At 42.7% G+C, this 22,682-nt stretch overlaps 1 long non-coding RNA gene across 2 annotated transcripts in view; it reads left to right on the forward strand.

Moving 5' to 3' along the window:
* Nucleotides 1–22,682, forward strand: part of LOC141418234 (uncharacterized) — a 125,920-nt gene that overhangs the window by 79,826 nt on the left and 23,412 nt on the right. For both annotated transcript variants that reach the window (XR_012442922.1, XR_012442923.1), the window contains exons 4-6: nt 15,340–16,573; nt 17,361–17,483; nt 20,019–20,140. This is a non-coding gene — a long non-coding RNA (uncharacterized lncRNA). The remainder of the gene's footprint in view (nt 1–15,339; nt 16,574–17,360; nt 17,484–20,018; nt 20,141–22,682) is intronic.

Raw genomic sequence — 22,682 nt, forward strand, 5'->3', positions numbered from 1 at the left:
GTGCTAATAAGTTCAATGATATATATTATATATATCATTATATATATATATATAATATATATATTATATATTATATTATGTAATATTATATAATATTATATATTATAGTATATATTTTATATATATAATATTATATATTATATATTATATTATATATTATATATATAATACTAAAGCCAAAAACGGAAAGTAAACATGCCTTTTTGGATGTGAATCCCAGTAACATAACTTAATCCAATGCACAGGTTGACTGGCAAGCAGTTTCTGATTTGAGGGCATCCACTGTTGGACCACACAGGATTTCCAGTATCAAGCAGTGCTCTAAAAATCAGTCTTTGCTGCAGGGTGGCTGTGGTTCACACCTATAATCCTAGCTACTCAGGAGACAGAGATCAGAAGGATCGTGGTTTAAGACAGCCTGGGCAAATAGTTCTCAAGAACCTATCTGGAAAAAACACCATCATCAAAAAAAAAAAAAAAGAAAAAAAAAGAGTGGCTCAAGTTGTAGGTCCTGATTTCAAACCCCAGAACTAAAACAAACAAACAAACAAAAACACTGAGCTTTGGAATAAAACTATTTCCCTTCCAAATCCCAAACTTACCATTTCAGCTTGATTAATTTTCAGTATGTCCTTATATAATTTATTTTAACTCTCAAACCTGAGTTTTCCTGTTTAAAATAGAGGAGAAACCATCATCTCTTACACATTCTTCACCAGGATCCAATGAAAGGCCCCTATGGAGCCGTCACTGGGGGCTTAGCCTATACCACCTTCTCCTGGCTGTCACCCTAATCAGGCCATTCCTTGTTTCTCTTTCCAGCCTGTAGCCACACCTGGCTCTGATCCCCGTCTGGCTTGATCTATGCCAACTCCCTCCCCTGTCCTCATGAATTTAAATATTTCCACTGACCACTGACCGTCTCCGGCCTGGAACTCCCCCCGGAGGTCCTGACTGGCAAGGCTGCCTATCTGCTCAGTATCACCACTTGAGGGGTTCCTTGAGCCATTTTCTCATCAATCAGATCTGCTGATTTCCCAACTCAAAGTCAAAACTCCAGACATCATCCTGGATCCTTTCTTTTCCAACCCCCACACTGAAAGCATCAGCAGTTTGTTTTACTGTACCTCCTGAACATCTTGTGTCTTTCATCTATCCTTATTGTGTTCCTGAACCAAACACTCTAGCTTCCCACTTAAATGAACTACAGTGGTCTCCCTGATGACTTCTGCTCATCCACTCATCCAACCTATTCTCTATCAGTGGAGAGAAAACACTTTCACAAAACAAAACACATCTTATCATTCTCCTTCCTGCTCAGAATTTTCAATGATTTCCTATTATGCTCAGGGCAAAGGGCAAAACTCCTTACGAGGGCTCAGTGAGAAGTACTGGGTGCTTCAGTATCTACCTCTCTACTCTCGCTATGCACCACCATTTGGAAGCGTCTCATCTCTTTTCTTTAGCCTGTTTCTTCAAAAAAAAACCAAAGCTTCATAAGATCTACTGTCCCCTCAGCAACCTCATCTTGTTCAACACTGAGTCCCCAGTTCTTGACACAATCTGGCACATAGCAGGTGGTCAGAGCTACCTGTTGAATGACAGTGAATGACTGGCTGAGTGACCATATCCCACGCATATTCTGTTAGGTTCCTCTGAGATGACCTGGTCCTGTGCTCCATGCTCTCTGGGAATTGCATCTCAACTGTCTACAAAGTCCCTTAGGATCATGGATCCTGCAGTGCCCCTAATGATGCTTTTCTAAAAGTGAAGTGTCTCACAATTCCTGGGTGAGTAGTGTGTCATGCAGTGCTGTTGTTTGGATATGAACATCCATAAACGCCATGTGTTGAAGGCTTGGTCCCAGTCAGTGGTGCTGTTGGGGGTGGTGGAGCCTTTAGAGGTGGGGCTTGGTGGGAGGATGTGAGATCCTGTGGGCATGGCCTCAAAGAGGCTATTGGGACCACTTCCCTGCCCCTCTTTCTTTCTCTCCCAGGTGCCACAAGGTGAGCAGCTCCCCACACACACCATGGATCCCCCATGATGCTGTGCCTCAGTACAGGCCCAAAGGGAATGGAGTGAACCAGCCATGGACTGGAACAGCTGACACTGTGAGAAAAGTAAACCTTTCCTCCGTAGGAGTGTTCATCTCAAGTTTTAGCTACAGTGACAGACAGCTAGCAAACACATGGGTAGAATGGATGACTCTGTGGTCCCTGAAGCATAGAGTGAGCCAGTCAGAGCTTGTTTTTCCTCTATGAGAGTGGAAGCGTTTCAGACCAGAGAATATACAATTGACACAGAAAATAATCCTTGGAGGAGGGCGGAGTGTGGAACAGGGAAAGAAAGGCCAGAGTAAGAGACCAGCCAGGAAATTTTGGTACAGGGTCAGAGGAGAATGTCATGAGGAATCCCTCAATGGGTTGCACAGTTCCAGCATTGCTCCCTGACCTGTTGGTGTGGAGCAAAGCAGACATCCTTCCAGGCTCAAACAGTCACTAATAAATACAAGAACCACAAAGATGGGAACAACTTATTTAATAATATGGGGTCTTGTTTAGGGTTTTGTTTGTTTACTTGTTTGTTTTTGCAGTAGTGGGATTGAACTCAGGGTTTCAGCTTTGGTACGTAAACACTCTACCATGTGAGTCATGATCCTAGCTTTTTTTGCTTTAGTTCTTTTTCAGATTGGGTCTCACATTTTTGCCTGTGTCAGTCTCAGACAACAATCCTCCTACCTCTGTCTCCCAAGTAACTGGGACTACAGGCATACATCACCTTTGAGACAAGGTTTCACTAGCTTTTAGGGTGGGCTGGTTTTGAACCACAATCTTCTTTCCTCCTTTTGCCACATAGAGGGCGTCACAGGCAGGTGTCACCACACATGGCTTAGTAATGTAGCTTTGAAGGATTTAGATATCTGTATCTAGTTGCATATTGAATCATTGATTATAGCAACACTTCTTGCCTGAAGGATCTCTCTCAGCCTTAAGAAAGAAAGAGAGAGAGAGAGCAAGAATAAACGAATGTGGTTAAGAACTCACAGTTCAACTGGAGGTGTAGTACAGGACAAATCAATAAATCATAGAGACTGGGCTTGGAGGATGCACAGGTGTTATTGTGGAACCGTGATGGAGGAAGAGGACACACGATGTCCACAGTGGTGGAACACTTGGGGAGTGAAGGTGAATTTTGTGTGACTAAGCAGGGTGCACTCAACAGACAACCATACTAACAATGAGAGATGATGTTCATGTTTTCAAGGTTAACAACAACTCCTTATTATTATTGTTGTTGCTGTTATTGTCATTATTGTACTAGGGGTACATTGTGACATTTACAAAAGTTCTTACAATATATCACAATTGAATTCACTCCTCCATTTTTCTTCTTCATTCCCCTCCCCCAATTCCTGGAATAGTTTCAACAGGTCTCATTTTTCCATTTTCTTTCATGAGTGCATAATATTCCACCATATTCACCCTCCTACACCCTTTCTTTATATCCTGCCCCCCTCCCACTGGTGCCAACTCCCAGACAGAACCTGTTTTACCTTCCTCTTCTCCATTTTTGAAAAGAGACATGTTTGTTTAAGATAGCTACACAGGGAATTTCCTTGTGGCGTTTTCATGTGAACCTGAATTGGTTCATCCCCTCTATTTTTCTCCTTTCCACCTTAGTCCCCTTCTTAAGGTGATTTCAACAGGTTTTAAAATTCTATATTCATTCTTGTATAGAAAGTCCATCAACCATATTCATCTTCTTAACTTCCTTCTATTACTCTCCCTCTCCCGTTTGTGACCTCCCTTTAGCATGACCCATTTTTCATAATGCTACTTTATGACAACCCCTTAAGGTAGATTTTGGGTGGTAATTTGATCTGTTCAATGGATATAAAGGAGAGGTGAAGTGAGTTGCAAATGCAAAGAAGCAGAATTGAACTTCTGTCATCAAATACATGACTCCAGATCTCAGGTTCCCCGTTGTGACACTCTACAAAGCTACAGCATGCCCTGTTGACCAGAAAATTACTCTTTCTGAGTTACTGCCAGCCCACAACACCTTGTGATTACTGAAGTTCTGTAACCCTCTGTCCAGAGCTGGGTTTGAATGTGCTGAGGGTGGCTGTCTATGATTGAGAACATACCTGATGCAAAATCTACTTCTTGACATTGAGTGGTCTTTAGTCACCACAGTGGTGCTCCAAGAATCCTCCCTTTGGTTGATTGCCTGGAAGCAAGGTCCCCTATCCATACCCAGGCCTGACCGCTCCCTGAACTTAGCCTTACAGGAGGCGGAGCCGAGCCAAGCAATGGGCTTCCAACAGGAGAGTTATCCTCAGAAATAAGGCCATCTCCAGGAGCCAGGGGGAGCCGGGAGTGTCTTCTAACATGGAACTCGCCCTATAATCTCTTCTTTTCCTCCCTCCCTCCCTCAGGCAGATTCCCAGCACTTCTCAATGCTTGAGTTATTGCTCTGTTGTTTAGACCCTCAATATCCCAACCCAGTTTGCCACAGGGGAAAGGTGTAGTAACAATGCTGCCAATAACAGAGGTTCTCCAAACTCCAGCTACCACCTGTGATGTGGTCCAAATTCCCAGCCAGCCATGGGCAAACCCAGATCCTATAGCCCATATGAGAATCCATTTACATGACCAGTCTAGGTACTAAAATTTACAGATTGGGATCTCTGGGACACAGACTGTAAAACTGATGTTCGCTTGCAGGTGGATTGTACAAAGTGTTCTCAGGAATATATTTGAGAGAAAGGAGGAGATTTTTAATCAAGGGAGAAGTCAAAATATGAATCTGTCATAGGAAGGACTTTGTTGATCCCTGAGGATGACCTTCAGAGATGGGATAATAAATTGAGACAATACCCAAGCACCAACCAGTTATTGGATACCTGCCCCATGATAGATGTGAATTTGGCCAAGGGATTCCTGAAAAAAGGGCTTTGTGGTTACCTGTCAGCAGCCATTGCTCCCAGCTGTTGGGAAAATGAGGCAGGAGACTTGGTGGACATGGGTGACAATGTCATAGTGTCTATGATACCACCTTAGGCTTCAGGGCATTTGTAATCAGAATAATAGTGTATTACTAATGAATGCTGTACATATCTTCAAAGAAAACCCTGTTGCTACAGTGATTTAAAACTCCACCCACACAAAGAAGTAAATACATTTATGGTAAGTTTTTTTTTTTTTTTTTTTTTTTGGTGAAAGTAAGCTATTGGAAATTACCCATATGTCTATTAATAGGAATATACACAGGATATATTATAAAATCTTATGTAGCATTTAGAAATGGTCATTCTGAATTTTAAAACATCATTAGATAATGTTACCTGTAATGTGAAACCATTTATGGATACCTTTAAAAGCATTTAAATACTACCATATATTGTTTAAGAACACACAAAAATGTAATAACATTGTAAAAGCACTATTAAAGATGTGAAATCCTGATAGAGAAGAATGAAGATGGTTTGCTTAGGTAAGTAGATAGTCAAAGAGGCTGAAAATGCTAACAATTTTTAATTAATTTTAGCAGTATAGTCTACTCATTAAAATTATTTAAAAAATATGGCAACTGATAAGTATCTTTGCAATTCAAGGATCTGGTTATATCAGAATCTGTTCTTGTCTCTACATTTTTTAGTTTCACTATTAAAAATAATAGAAAATGAGTAGATAACTGTATTGGTCCATGTTTTTGGTACTGTGACAAAATACTTAAGGCAGACTATAAAGGAAAAAAGGTTAGTTTGGGGCTCATGGTTCTGGAGATGCAAGAACAAGTGGCCACATCTGGTCCTGATCGTACTTGTCAGAGTCCCAAGATGGCACATGGCACCACATGCTAAGAAGCATTGAGTGTGTGTGTGTGTGTGTGTGTGTGTGTGTGTGGACTAAATCCCTCTTCTTATAAAGGATTCACTCATGGCAGTTCTACCCTACTGACAGAACCTAATACTAGTCATTTCCCATAGGCCCCACCTCAAAACATCATAGCCATGTTAAGTTTCCACCCTCCCAATGCCTCACAGTGGAGATTAAAACGTTTGTAGACACAATCCCAAACTCAGAAACAACTCGTCTAACTCATGCACTCCTAAGTTCTATAGTTAGTACTTCATTAAACATCACCTTCCCATATGTCCTTGTTATTTTGTTCTCGTTTTTGTGGTGGGGGGGATCTAACCAGGAGCCTTGTGCATGCAAGGCACTCTACCACTGGACTAGATCCCCAACCTTACAACTAGGTTTTGAAAAATCAAAATCCTCCAGCTGGCAGAATGGCTCAAGTGGTAGAGTGTCTACCTAGCAAGCACAAGGCCCTGAGTTCAAACCCTATAACCACCCCCCCCCAAAAAAAGAAAAGAAAATCGAAATCCTGTGAATTGTTATAAACCTGCCACAGTTCCTAGCATGGTGCTCAGTAAGTACCAATCATTTTAGCTGCTGTGTGCTGTGTACTGAGTACCTGTCTATGCTTGGCCCCTGTGGTCATTTGCCCATTCATAGCTACTCCTGAAAAGCGCTGGAAACCATGGGACACTCCCCCTTCCCATTCCAGTCATAGTTTACTTGCCTGGGGCAGGAACCTAACCCTGGGACACCCTTTTCAGGCCAGTCACCTACTGTGTGGACGTCTTCACTCAAAACAGATGCGTTAAGCCAGTAAGGTTTCTCTCCCAGGAGTGAATGTCAGTTATGGGTGTCACTGGCCTGTGACAGTCTATAGATCTGGTGGCTAAAGGAAGTTTATGCCCAACACACCCGGAATCAGAAGAGACAAATGAGTAAAGAAGAGGCTGGAGAGCACAGGGTCTCCTTGGTCCAGATATTGTCTTATCTTGTGATTCTGTAACGTCCTTCTATCATTCATATCATATATCATATCATACCAGGTATCATATCTAGTATCATTTGTTCCATCTCACTCTCTTTATTAGGACTGCATTTTGTGGATCTAGTTTTCCTTAGAAAAGTCTTTTTCCTGTATTGTCTGTAGTACTTCAGGTAGGAAAGTCTATCCCCTTACACGAGTGGAAAAGCTATGTTTGTGGCTAATGAGAACCCAAGTCATTCACTCTAGGTTGCCTGGCTTCAGAGTGGTGCAGTGGGTCAGGCACTGGTTCTCCACGTGCAGCATAAGGACGGATAGGCATTCATCATACCCACAACCATCTGAATAGGTGGATGGGCACAGAGGGAAGAACAAAGAATATACAGTAACAACACAAAATACTGCCTGAATGGAGAAAATGACAAGAAATGAGTTTTTAAAACATTTTTACAAGCATTTATTAGTTGTACAGGGGGGTTTCTTTGCCATATTTCCATATGTGTGTACAATGTACCTTGGTTAGATTCATTCCATCATTCTCCCTCACCCTACCCCTACTTAAAATAATTTCAACACATTTCATTGTTCTATTTTTATACAAGTATATAAAGTACATTGACCATGTCCATCTTCTTCATCCTCTCCATTCACCCTCCCACTAGTACTCACATCCCAACGGGACCTGTTTCACATTCATGTCTTTCATTTTTCAAGTGTATATTCCTTGTTAAAAAGGGTTTCACTGTGGTGTTTAACTCAGAAGTATATTGTATTTTAATCAGATTAACCCCCTCAATTTCATTTACGTAGGACGATAGAGTAGCGAATCACTGAAAGCTGCTGAAGAAATCACTGAGAGCTGCAAAGCCATGTGCCATAGCCTGGGTTGGGACAAGGGCAGCACCCTCTGGACAGATCTCCGTGGGAAAAGAGAAACACAGCCAGGGGGAATGGTTGTGGACCTTCAGGGAGACTGAGTCACACACCCAGCAGGGCAGTGCTGGCCTCACCCTCACCTACCAGGTCTCCACTCCTCAGCTTCTCACGACCCTCTCTGGAAACCCAAGATGAAAACATAGATGAAACGGCGCTGACTTCATTTTTGTGTCAGGAAGAGCATTATTCTTCTCTCTCCATTCTTCTTCTTTTTTAAAATGTTTTATTTTTGATTGATGTGATGTATGTGTTACTTTGATTCATGTTTACATTGGGTAGTGATCAATTCAGGATATTTAAGCTATCTATGGCTTTCATGGTGAGCAGATTCAAATTTCTAGCTCCTAATTATTTTGAGGTTAGAGAATGCATCATTGTTAATTATATTTATCCTGCAGTGGAGTAGAACACCAGAATTAGATGAAAGGATCTTGAAGCTTATGTGGAACTAAAAAAAAAGACCTCAAACATCCAAAGCAGTATTATGTAATTTTTTTTTTGTTTTGGTGGTGGTACTGGGGTTTGAACTCAGGACCTCACACTTGCTAGGCAGGTGATCTACCACTTGAGCCACTCTGCCAACAAAGCAGTAGGTAAAGCAAACAAAGCTGGAAGCCTCACGTGGCCACACCTCAAACTACACTACAATATACAGTAATCAAATATATATTATAGTATATATGTGTAGATAGTAACCAAAATAGCATGGTTTTGGCAAAAAGACAGACACACAGACCAATGGAACAGAACAGAGAGCCCAGAGATGAAATCACACATCTATAGATAAATGATTCTTGGCAAAGGAGTCAAAAAGACACAATGAGGAAAGGATAGTTTTTTTTTTTTTTTTAATAAGTGGGATTGGGGAAATTAACTCTCCACATGCAGAAGAATGAAGCGAGAGCCCTATCTCTCACCTTCTGCAGAAATCAATGAAAAGTGTATTAAAGACTTGCAGCTCAGACCTGAAACTGTGAAGGAAACACGTAAAATGCTCCCAAGTTTGGCCTGGAATATGACCCCAGACAGCAAACCAAAAACTGCTAGGTGGGATTACATCAAACTAAAAGCTTCTGTACAACAATCATCAGAATGAAGAAGCATCTGTGGGGTGCAAATAATTTTCAAATTATGAATCTGACAAGAGGAGAATAACCAGGATAGTTAAGGAACTCAGTTCCATTGCAAAATTAAAAATAAAAATAGTTGTCAGGGTGAACAGTAAAGACAGCCATGTTAGGATCAGTCCCCCTCCCCCTCTCAGGTGGCTTGCTGGAAACTCACCACCTGGCCCCAAAGACTGACAAAGGGACAGGTGGTAACCTTTGTCTCCAGGTGGGCACCAAGAACCAATGAGCAGATGAGTGACCTAAGCACAGCTTATCTTCCTTGGTTGCCCAGCAACAGCATCCTTTAGTGACCACAGCAACATTTTCCCACCCAGTGACCCTCCTGCTACTTTTCCACCAGCTCCCCCTGTATCCACCCCAAGTCTGCGCTCAGCAGTGGACTCTGGCTGTCTTGCTGGAGACCCCCCACAGGTTCTCTTTCCTGAATAAAGCCTGTGCTGATGGAGAGCTGTCTCCCTCTGTCCTTCTGTGCCTCTCTTCAGTCTTAACACACAACCTGGTTATAAAATGGGCTAAAAGTCTGAATAGACATTTCTCAAAAAAAAAAAAAGATGTACAAATGGCCAACCAATCTATAAAAAGACATTCATTACCATTAATCATTAGGAAATGCCAAAATCACAATGAGATGCCACCTCACTCCTGTGAGAATGGCTGTGATCAAAAAGACAAAAAGCAAATGCTGGTGATGACATAGGGAAAGAGGAACACTGCTATAAATGAGAATGTAAAGCAGTATAGCCATTATGGAAGATGTTATAGGGGTTCCTCGAAAATAAAAACAGAACTACCATCCAAGCTGGCAACTACTGGGTGCAGACACACAAAGTGACATCAGTGTTTTGATCAAACACTCATATGACTGTGCTAATTATAGCACTATTTACAACAGCCAGGACATAGAATCAGCCTAAAGGCCCATCAGCGGAAGGACAGATAAAGACAGAATGGAGGATACACACATTGGAGTACTACCCAGCCAGCCATGAAGTTCTGACATTGGTGACAACAAGGATGAATCGAGTCATTAAGAAGTGAATTAAGCCAGGCATGGAAAGTCAAACACCACCCAATCTCAGTCCTAAGTGGAATCTCATCGAAGTTGAAAGTAAAATCCTTATTTCCAGAGTCCAGGGAGAAGAGGGAGAGGGGTGTGGGAGGCACACAGTGGGCACAGCGTTATTGCTTGATGAGAGGAACGTGTACTGGGGCATATCACTGAAACAAATGGGTATCAATTTTCAGAGCAAAGCGGCTTTCTGATTGATCGTCAGACTTCTCCCCGTATCAGTACAGCATAGTTCATGAACTTGGGGTCTCACGCTTGCTAGGCAGGTGCTCTTTCACTTGAGCCACTCCACCAGCCCTCAATACAGCACAGTGAATGGGAAGGTTGCACGTTGCTGTTTTTCAGTTCTTTGTACAGATAAATGCTAGTGCAGAGGGGAACAAAGCCTGGCTTTCTGCACATAGGCACCTGTGTGGCAGTTTTCTTCCCTCTACCTCTCCACTTCCTCACATGCCTTTCCATTTCTCCACTCAGACAGGCGAGTCATCAGCAGGTCTCTGAAGCAGAGAAGTGGTTTTGTTTTTGTTTTTGTTTTCTTTCTTCCATGATTACAAACAGACAGTGATGATTTGCTCCCAGGCATTGGAAAGACTCAGAGAACAGAGGGACCAGTGAGCCAGGTTGGAACAGCTCACCTGCCTTAGAGCCTCACCCTCTGCAATTTGCTGGAATTGGGGAACCTCCAGTTTTCTTAACAACTAGACTTACATTCCGTCCACTGATTTGTGCTATTCATATGAATTGTTTGTTCTACTCTGCCAGAAAAGTTTTTCCTTCCAAACTAGAACTTAACAAGGGGAAATTAAATGAACTTAAGCCTCCAAAAATACTTGATTCTTCAAGGGTCACTTTTTTGTTCCAACTTTCATATTCATTGGAGGATAAAAGGCAACAGAACCTCAGTGCACAGCAGGGTTGACCTGGTCCTCTGAGACTGTTCTCCTGTGTAAGTTGAGTAAGAACGTGAGTGCTTCATCTTTTTTTTTTTTGCAGTCCTGGGCCTTCACCTTGAGCCACTCCACCAATTCTAGTTTTGTAAAGGATTTTTGAAATAGGGTCTCTTGAACAATTTGCCCAGGCTGGCTTTGAACCTCCATCCTCCTGATCTCTGCCTCCTGAGTAGCTAGAATTACAGGTGTGAGCCACCAGCTCTGTTTTCCTTTGAGATTTGGACTGTTACTATCTGGCAAATTCCCAAGATAATAAGAATAGCTATTTATTTTCACCTTGTGTTGGGAAAATGAGCACATCTCTTAGAAATCAGTATTGTCTGGGAATAGAAGGGCAAGAACCAACTGAGACCAAGGAGGAGTGGCTTCTACAACTGACATTGCGCTCACCAGCCATCTGGGAGCTCTGGGCTGGGCTTGACATTTGGGCTGTCATTGACCAGGCCCCACATTCCTCTGGCCCACCCCACAAGGGCAGTGGGCAGACATGAATAGACAGAGCAACGAGCTCAAAACTAACGCATCTTATTCTGGAATTGTTCCAACTTGTTTTCCATACATTGCACCAATTAGTCTATTTTTGCAGTAGGAAAGACTCAGGGTCATTTTAGGGTCCCCAGGGGACCTAGAGCATGAAGCCAGTTTTCGCTGGTATCCAGTTGGATTTTCTTTACATTTACCATCCAAACCAGTGCAGGTGGGCGGAGAATCTGGTTGAGTGACAAGAAAGGGGACATCCTCAGATGTGAGGGATTGACAAACTTAGTGTCTTGCTTACTTTGAAAAAAACAAATGAGCCTTTTCTCCCAATGCAGGGATGCTTTATTTTTATAATTTATTCATCAACAAATATGTATTAAACACACGTTATTCAGTAGTCACAAAACTAGGCTCTGGGAATGAACACACATATTCTATGATTTCATGGAGTCTGCAGGGCTCCAAGTAAAGGAAATTCACCTTTCTAGCACCCCGACTTCCCTTCTGTAGAACGACTTTCTGAATTTAGGAACATTTCACCAGGGATGAAAGAAGGACTCTGAAATCACTCCTCCACCAGTCGGATTTGACACCAGTATTCTCGTCTTCCTCCACATTATCAGGAATTCTATTTACCTGGTGAAGAAGAAGTATTTGTGGGCTTGTTTTCTAAATCATCACTATCAAAAGCAAAATCAGGACTGAAAGGTCCAGGGAAGAGGGCGGCTGGGCTGTCCGTATATCTAAGGAGGCTGGCATGTAGTAGAGTCATGGGGGTCACCATGGGAGTGGATTTTATCAAGGCAAGGCTTGGTAAAATAAGGACCCTATAACTGGGGTCATTTCTAGCTAAAGACAAGGACAGAACTCCAAAGTAGGAAGAACTAAAGTATAAGGCAAGAATGGGTACAGGGCCTGAGATAGTCATTTCTATGGCATAAAATAGTGTCTTAATCCCAAGGTAGAGTTCAACATTCAAAACCCAGGGAACCATAGATACACAACAGGACCAAAAGATGCTACCTGTCTGGAATTCCCTAACTTACACAGTGCTGTCTTTGGACAGGTGGGGTCTTGACATCAAGAAAGGGTTGAACAGGGCCTGAGGCTCTCCAGGCATGAGGATTGAACATGGATGAGGCTAGTTGCCATGTATCTATTCACCAGTGTGCAGTGAACACCTGCTACATGCATGGCCCTTTCCTGACACAGGCCATACAGCAGTGAACTAGATAGGCCAGGGTCCCTGGAGGCTGGGTGGGAAAAGGAGGGGACTCACCTTAATAAAAATGGTCAGGAAAGACTGCTCTGAGGGCTCTTTGTAAAGTTCTGGGGTAGAAAGTCTTAGCAAGGGAACAGAAAAAGAAAATTTCTGCCCAGGAAGCCACCCTGATGTGTCTAGGAAATAACAAGAATGTTTGTCTGATCTCATTTAAATGTAGAATATTAAGAAAAAAATCTCATAGAAACACGTAATAGAAAGGTGGTTGTCAGAGGCTTGGGGGAAGGATGGGAACAGGGAAGGTGTTAGTCAAAGGATACAAAGCTTCAGTGATATGAGAGGCACCTATCTTAGTGATTTATTGTAGAGCACAGAAATCACAATCATGATGTATATAGTTCAACACTGCAAAAGAAGAGGTTTTTTTTTTTTTTTAGTGTTCTCCCACAAAAAATTGTAAGTTGGGGAGATGACGGATTTGTTAATTAGCTTGATTGAATGTTTCTTCAGTGTATTCATAGATCAAAGCCTCACACTGGAGCCCATAAATGCAAAGAATTATTTGTCAGTTGAACATAAATTTAAAATTTTAAATAAACAAAAGTATAAAAACAACATGATATGGGTCACTCAGTCAATCTACATACATTATTTGGGGTAGGAATTTTCCAGGTACCCAGAGTCAGGCTAAGTGAAGAAGATAAAGTTCCAGCCTGCCATGGACTTACGGTATGGAGCAGAGTGGGCAAGGCAGGAGGACAGAGACCAGTGTATGCTTTCCATTTGCCATTTATTATGTCTGTAAATGTGGTAGTAATGCACGTATGGGAGAATATACAGTATGGTGATGTCATATTGAGAAAGGAATTGTGATGGTGCCAGTGTAGAACAATGTTCTGGTTTGACCTCCCTGAGGACATGGATGAGGTTCTGGATTTGAATGACAAGAAGAAGCAGTGTGCTATAAAGAAAAAGAAAAAGGGAAGATGGAAAGCCTGTTCTGACTGGAGCAGGCTCCTGAGAAATCCCTGCATTCCCCCAACAAAGCCTCTTTTGTTTAGGCTGTTGGGATTAAGTTTTGTTCACTGTGGCCAAAGAAGTGAGTTCTTGCCATAACACCAGGCAGAACCAAACAACCTCTAGGACAGAGGTATTATAGATGTGCTCTACAAGTACATGAAAAAGCAAATAATTCTGACTTAGCAGCTGAGCTGAGACATGAGGAGAAGGTCTGTCCTGGTGCACAAAGCCACCCCAGGCTGAGATCTGTGTGGAGCAAGGAAGGCACATCACCCTCGCCAGCATCAGGCTACAACCAGACCATCATTCTCCTGCTTAATTCCTGCTGTGGCCCCTGTGATAACTGTCAAGGAGCTATAATTATCACTGTTTTCTTTCTTCTCTTTCTTTCTTTCTTTCTCTTTCTTTTGCAGTACTGGGGTTTGAACTCAGGGTCTACACCTTGAGCCAATCCACCAGTCCCTTTTTGTGATAGGTATTTTTGAGGTAGGGTCTTGTGAACTATTTGCCCAGGCTGGCTTTGAACCACAGTCCTCCTGATCTCTGCCTCCTGAGTAGCTGGGATTACAGGCATAAGCCACTGGTGCCCAGCAATTATCACCATTTTCCAAAGACACTGGTGCCCTGACAATGTAAGTATTTATAGAGTTTTTAGGTGTCAGAGCCGGGATTTGTATCAAAGTTTGTTTTAACAACAACAAAAAAAAGAACCCCGGTCTCCTAAATTCTATATGATGAAGCATTTTATAGACACAAACATTCCTTATAGGAAAAATCAAGTATAGAAAGGCTGACTCTTTCTCAGAGAGACAAAGGAGTCGACACAGAAGAGCAGGGGGGCAAAATCAGCATGGAAGGAGAGTTTTGGCCAGTGCTCTCAGTGAGGTTAGCTGTGCCTGGCACACGTGGGGCTTTAGCCTCTGTGCCTAGGGCTGCAGCCAGGAGTGAACACATGTCTACTTTCCAGGGTCAAGATTTGGGTATGATTCTTCATCCATCACATCAAAATGACATTGACCCGAGCAGAGTACAGGGCCAGACCCACACACAGCTCCAGAACCAGGATTCACGGCTGAGTCTGTTCCATCCTGGGAAGTCTACATGGCTTGTATAAGCATCCCGTCCTTCCATTCTGGTTATTGGACAAAAGGACATTCCCACTGATGGGTATAACCATATCAAAACATTTCACTTAGAAACAGCATTCACTCTTCTCTCTGTTGATTAGGGATCACTAATCAAGCAAGTGTTCTGCTGCCTTCCCCTAGACCATAATCTCTTATGGGAAGGACTGTGGCTGGTTGGTCATCTAGGCTCTCAACCTAGAGGTCCAAGCTAGATGAGTGGCAGGTCCTCCATACTGACCAAATGAATAGATGAATGGACAAATGACTTTCCATGGTTTGGACCTTTAATTTGGTGTTTGTTGTAGAAACGTGATCTCAAACTCATTCTGACATGTGGTGCAACCTAACCTTGTACAGCTTTGATAATATTTCTAAGTAAATATTTTTAATTTTAATATGTCCACAGTGCTCATTTGAAATCTCTCGTTCCCCACACTAAATAAGTTGATAGCTTTTGGGAACACCACATACAGTAATAATGAATAATTAGAGCACTTCTTTCATTTAGTGCTTCAATTAAAAAGTTAATTATATTTCACTTTTCTCCCCTCAGAGCAACTGTGGCAAGGAAAGGAGATTTGCAATTGAAGATAAGATCCTTGAGATAAACTCCAAACTCAAGAAAAAAAAAAGATCATTTCTTCTTGCATTGGGTAGCAGATAGAAGAACCTGGATAGCTACTGTTTGATGGAATTCAAGTCCTGCCTTTGAAGGAAGGAAGAGACAATGTCTGAACCATTATTAACAGCAATAATGAACTCAAGAGCTTGTATGCTAAGGCTAGACTAAGCATGGCATCCCCCAACATTCACCTCCCAAGTCCCTGTTCTCTGCACATCTCTCACAATGCAAAAATGGTGTCAGGTCGCACTCACAGCAATCCTACAAGGTCACCAGTCCAGTCTTATCATCTCATTTTCCAAATGGACAAACCAAGATCCAACACAAGCTAGAGACCTGGCCCCAGTTACACCATAAGTTATTGAACAATTCAGATCAGGCCCTGGCTCAGTATAACCCACTTGACTTTCCACCCAGGTCCCTCCTTTTCAAACTTTACCTACACAGGACCAGGGTGTAGAGCCAGAAGGAATAATCTCATTGTGTTGTCATTGTTCTGGGGTTCACTCTCCAACCCCCACCATAGGACCCTCTCTCTGCTCATTTAAATGACCTGTTTGTTTTTAAACTCCAGTGATGGAATTGCAAATCCCCAAATTCATTATGAGCTAGAACCTGTGAGTAATGTCACTAACTCTTTCCAGACCAGAACCCACCACCCTCTTTCTTCATATACTCTGCTGTACACTAAAGCTTTCTCTAAAAACAATCAGTTTATCTCCTGTCCCCAAACTACAGATCAGCAGCAAGGATCTAGTCCAGAAGTCATGATGAGGCTACAGTGGATCAAACCAAATGGACTTGGGGGTCTTTGTGAGTCCTGTGAGGGCTTTACAGAGAAGTGCAAATCAAACTACACTGAGTTTCCATCTCACCACAGTCACAATGCAATCATGAAGAAAACAGGCAACAACAAATGCTGGTGAAGACGCAGAGTGGAGGGCGGGATCTTTCTACACTGTTTCTAGGAATATAAATTAGTCCAGCCACTATGGAAATTAGTATAGAGGTTCCTCAAAAAAAAGAACTTCTGTATGATCCTGTGATACCAGAAGGAATTTAAGTCTGCACACAATAAAGACATCTATACAGCCATGTTTATTGCAGTGCTGTTCACATTAGCCAAGTATGGAATCAGCCTAGGTGTCCATCAATGGATGAATAGGTAATGAAAATGTGGTTTGTATACATAATAAAGTATTATTCAGCCATAAAAAAGAACAAAATCATTTCATCTGGAGATGATCATGGTTGGTGAAAAAATCCAGACTCAGAAAGCCAAAGAGGGTGTGTTTTCTCTTATATGTGGAATCCAGACGTTTATAAAACATGTGAAAGTAGAAGGCAGAATATGTGGGAAGAGAAAAGGAACCAGTGAGAGGGGAAGGTAGGGAAAAGTGGGCAATGGGTGGGGGGACTAGATCAAAGCATGTTATACACATGTCTGAAAGTGTCATAATGAAATCCAGCAGTTTGAGTAATTGATATGTGCTAATAAAAGTCCAGATACACAGCTGGATTTAATCAATCAGCCTGGCCATGTGAACGTGGTCTTTCTGTATCCAGCAGCCTCAGGTGGCAGTTGGAACACAACTCCGTAGGTAGTCACAGGTTCCCAGCCCCTCCGGGTCCCAAGGCCCTGTTGTCTCTGAGCCCCAAGGCTTAGGGGTCAGCTCTACCTGTCATCTTGTGAAACCATGGTTATTATCACACAAAAGGGACAAACACCTGTGTCTACATTGTCACCAGGTACAGAAACAAAGGACTGAGAGAAGAGAGAGGGAGAGAGTGATGGTGTTACTTTGGGAAGAGAAGTCCTCAGGTTTGTCATGTAAATACTTTGATGAGTAGGTGTTGGCGAACGGTCTTCCTGTGACCCGGCCTTTGCTCATATCTGCTGCCTTTCTATTCAGTTTGTGAAATATGATTCCATCCAATCCCTCATTTTTCAGAGAAGAAGCTGAGGCCCTGAAGGAGGAAGCCATACCCCCAATGTCACACGGGTCGCAGACGTGGTGTGGAGAGGGAAAGCCAGGTCTCCAGTGTGCTGACTGAAGCCCACCACGTGCGACGAGGTAGTGCAATTCATAGCACATTGGTCATGGCGGTAGTGATACAAGAGTGAATGCCACACGCACAAACGTACAGACATGCACACATCCACACACGCACACATACACATGCCACACACACATTCATATACACACATGTACACATCCACACACATTCTCACACACACACACACTCAAACATACAGGCATGCACACATCCACACACACACACATGCACATGCCACACACATCCACACACATTCTCACACACACACACACTCAAACATACAGGCATGCACACATCCACACACGCACATATACACATGCCACACACACATTCATATACACACATGTACACATCCACACACATTCTCACACACACACACACACTCAAACATACAGGCATGCACACATCCACACACACACACATGCACATGCCACACACACATTCATATATACCTACATGCATATATACATGCATGAATCCACACACGTGCACACACATATGTGCATTGCACACACACAGCATGCATCTAGAAGTACTAATTGGGTAGAGACTGCGATACTACAATAGCACTAGAGACACCTGTTTTGAGACCATCCATATTGGAACAATTTCTCCTAGAACAACCAGTGATTGAAAATCAAGCTCCCACAATTAGCAATTAGGCTGAACAGTGCATAATATGATCGATTGGCTGATGGGTAATTGCAGGGCTAGAAAGGAGAATTTAATCAGAAAGTTTGAAATAGTTAGTTCAAGAGCTCATCCAGAGGGAGAATTCAGAATGTTCCGAGAGTCCATGAATGACCCCCATGATTCTGGGCTGCCATTGGGAGGTGGAGTGGAGAAGTACGGTTGGCCACCAAGCTTGCAGAGGCTTGGACATGCCCTAGGGTACCACCTTCCCTTTCAAACAGTAGGAGACTATGTGACGTGGCATATCATATGAGTTCAGAGTTGTTCGTTGATCTTGTTTCTTGACCCATCTCTGCTGTCCCCACCTGGACATCAGCTGGTTTCCTGGTGGTCCTGATCCCCTAAGAAGTATCTCAGCAGAGACAGTCCCCCCCAGCTACTTCAGCCTCTCTCTTAACAGACACTTAGCAGTCACCCTCCCTAGGACCTGCTGGTCGGTACACAGCATAGTTATGGGAGGGAGTGGTAAATAAGACAGGCATAGCCTCCACCCTCATGGAGCCTAGAAGGTAGTTGAGAAGTTGGCCACTGAATAAATATTAGTTCTACTTTTAACCCCTTGTAGGCAAGCCTAGTAAAAGGAATGAAAATGGAATTTTGTTTCTGAAAGGACTTTCTCAGGTGAAACTCACTACGTTTGCATTGGCATTTTAAAAGAGGGTTTATGAAAGAAATAAGAGCAAGTTATTAAGTGAAGGAAGTCATTCTGAATAAGCCATATGCTATAGAATTCCAAACAAATGGCATTTGGAAAAGTCTAATCTATGGAGACAGAGTAAAAATATCAGTTGGTACCAGGGCTTGGGGGTTGGAATGGATGGTTGGTGGAGCACAGATATTTTTAGGACAGTGAAAGTGGTCTGAATGATGCTCTAGTAGAGGTCTTATGTCACCATTCATTTGTCAAAACCCTAAAATGTACAATACCACAAGTGATTCCTAATGTGCACTATCGACCTTGGGGATAATGACATGTGTGTGTAAGTCCATCAGTTGTGACTAATGCACCACTGTGGTGTGGGAGTGGATAGTGGGGTGGGTTGTATGTGTATGGGGCAGGGTTAGGATATGGAAGCTGTGTACTTTCTCCTCAATTTGCTATGAACCTTAAGCTGCTCTTAAATTTTATTAAGTTATAAAGTGGGGGCCACATTTCTTTAACCCAAATGCAGTGATGAAATTTGGGGCACACTAGAGTGTGTGATGTCTCTGTGGACTTCATCTTTCTCCACCTCTGCTCCTGGTAAAGTAAGGTCTATGTCAAAACCAGAGCCTGTGGACATAAGTGACAGAGCAAAAGAACATCTTGGCTTTCCCTTTAATTTGATTTTTGGATTTGACTGAAAGCAGAGTTTCCACCATCTTATGTCCTAGATCAACAGTCTGGAGTTAAGATTGTCCAGTGGACCCAATTACTTTTTTTTTCAAGCTACCCCACTCATCCTGTACCTTTCTGGGCAACAGCTAAAAGGGAGCAACCTCTCAGGTACAAAGACTGGCAGTCTGTGTTAATGTAATCCTGTCCTGTCTTTCTCATGCTGCACTTCCCTTCTTCTCTTGGGATGGTCTACTATTCCATTTATGTCCTCACAGACTCTTGCCTCAGTTTCCCCGTGTTTTGGATATGAAGTATTCCTTCAAAAGGCTCCTGTGTGGAAGGTCAGATCCAATCACTAAGAGGCGATTGGATCATGGCAGCACTAACTTCATCAATGGATTAATCCATTGGCGAGTCCACAGCCAAATGGACTATGCGGAGGTGGGGCTTGGTGGGAGGAAGTGGATCACAGGAGGCGTGACTGCTTCTCTTGTCCTTGGTCCCTTCTTGTGTCATCTTTCTCTCTGCTTCTTGTCTACAGTGAGGTGACATGCTTGCTCCCCACCTTGATACTCTGCCTCACCGCAGACCCAAAGCAACAGAAGTAGCTGACCATGGACTGAAACCTCTGAAAACCATGAGCCAAAATAAAGCCTTCTTCCAGTAAGTTATTTTCTCAGCTATTTTGTTGTCTTAATGAAAATGTAGCTAAAAAGAAAGCAAACCATATTGGAATCTAGGGAAGATTTTTGAATCTCAAGCATTACCTTGAGCCCAGGAATTCATGTTTGACCACACAGCAGTCTATAGCACAGAGTTGTCAGGGGCTGGATTGAATGTAGAGCATGCACCATTCAGAGCCCATGGTAAGGCCATAACACCAGCCTCGATTTAACAAATGCTTACTTCCTGGTGTTCCAAGACCTGAAAACACAGCGTATTTCCTGAGTGAAACCTTTCAAGGCAAGCTCCATCTTTCCTCTGATTACCTTTTATGTAGGTTGATGTTTAAGCTTCTTTACTTTACACTTTTTTTTCAGTCTGGACCCCAACTTATCTTTAGGATATGGAGTTTGAAGCTTTTAAATCAAACAGATGTTTTCCTTACAGTGGAGAAAATGTAGCTATTTTTTATACTAAAGATAAACTTTTACAGCTTTAATTGCCTTGAGAGGAAATGGAGGGTGAGTTTTATACGTGTCAAAGTGGATGGAAAAATCTGAAAAGCAGTGAGCACCTGAGTGTTCGCACTTGGGGGGTTGGTGAGCAGAGCCCCTTTTCTCTCTGATGACCACTTCAGGACACAATAGGGACCCCTCTTCTTTCCCCTGGCCACTTGGCAGTCTTGGCTACTTGCCCATGATTTCCTGGTGATTATCATTTTCTTTCTGTTTTTAATTGTTTCCAGAACTTGCATAGTAAAAATAATTTAACCAACATCTGGGAACAACATAGGGTATTTATCTTGTTGACAGAGCATAGTCATTTCTCATTTTAGACAGATATTTAAACTCTAAAAGTGCTCAAATGAGAGAGTGTGATTACCCTCTCAGCTGTGGGCCAACTGGGCCAGCCCCATTCCTCCACAAATGGGTCAAGGGTTGTCTAGAGGAGGCACTGTAAGGGAAACTGGGTAGAGTCAGGGGGCTCTGGCCTCTTTGAGGGGGGGCAGAAGGCAGGTCACAATGGGAGCGGCTTCTTGCATGTCAAAAATTTCATCTCCTGTTGACTGTCCTGACTGAAAGCAAAGTTTCCACCATCTTGCTTTCTAGACCAACAATCTAGAGTTGAGATTGTCCAGTGGACACAATTACTTCTTTCTAAGCTACCCTGCTTGCCCTGCCTTTCTGTGCAAAAGCTAATAAGGGGAGCAACCTCTCAGGTACAAAGACTGCAATCTGTGTTAACGTGATCATATCCTGTTGTTCTCACGCTGTTTGTGGTCTTTGGACTGAGCCCTGGCTGGCTCTGAGCCCTTCTGTCTTGTGCATCAGTCCCATCTCAGCTGACCATAAGGAGACTTATAGGAGTTGGATTCTTGTTCCTGCACAGAGCTCTGGGTTTTCAAAATGAACTCCCATACATTGCTATAGGGATGCAGCTGCTGTAGAAAACAGCTTAGCAATTTTTTCATAAAGTGAAATGTGCACTTACCTTACTAAGTAGCAATCTCACTCTTAGGCATTTACCTAAGAGAAATGAAAACTTAGGTTCAGACAAAAACCTACGTGTGAATGTTCATAGCAGCTCAACTCATAATCAGCAGAAGCAGGAAACAATTCAAATATCCTTTTACTGGTAAGTGGATGGACACACGGTGAGGTATACACAAGATAGAGCATGACATGAGGTATGAAATGGGTGAATTACTGACATGTAACAACAGAGTGAATCGCAAATGGATTTCACTTGGTGAAAGAAACCAGTCCCAAAGGGTTATACACTGTAAAATTCCATTCTCATAATGATCAAAAAGAAAAGAAAGGCTATAAGCAGAATGCAGTAAGTTATACTATCATGGGGATGACATCTCAAATCAGTAGAGGAAAGATGGCAGCTCTGCTTTGGTTTGAGTGAGTCCCTCAAGGGTTTGTGTGCTAGAAGCATGGTCTCCAGAGTGGTGATGTTGAGAGGAGGTGAAACCTTTAAGACAGGGGGCCTGTGCAAGCTGATTAGGTCCCGAAGGCATCACGCTCAGGAGAGAATATCGTTTTCATGGGGAAGTCTGTTAATTCCCATGAGAGTAGGTTGTTAGAACAAGAGCCAGCCTCAAGGATATGGAGGAAAAAGAAAGTTTATATACTATGGTAGAAGGTAACTTAGTTCCGAAATGGATCTTCCATATGATCCAGCTATTCCACTGCTGGGCAGGTACCCAAAGGAAATGAAGTCAGCATACAATAGAGACACCTGCGCACCCATATTTAATGTGGCACCATCTACAAAAGTCAAGGTATGGAATCGGCTTAGGTGCCCAATAACAGGTGAATGGACAAAAATATGGTACGTGTACACAATGAGATTTTAATCTGCTGTAAAGAAAAATGAAATCATGTCACTTTCAAGAAAATGGATGGAATTATGAAACTGGAGTTTTGGACCCCAGGCCCAAACTTCTGAGATTCCTAATGTCGAGTCCAGTCACCCGCCAATAAACACCAAACAAAGAGACATGGTGAAGGCAGAGAAAAGAGGTTTATTACAC

Source organism: Castor canadensis, chromosome 16, assembly GCF_047511655.1.
Source record: "Castor canadensis chromosome 16, mCasCan1.hap1v2, whole genome shotgun sequence".
NCBI classification, from domain to species: Eukaryota; Metazoa; Chordata; class Mammalia; order Rodentia; family Castoridae; genus Castor; species Castor canadensis.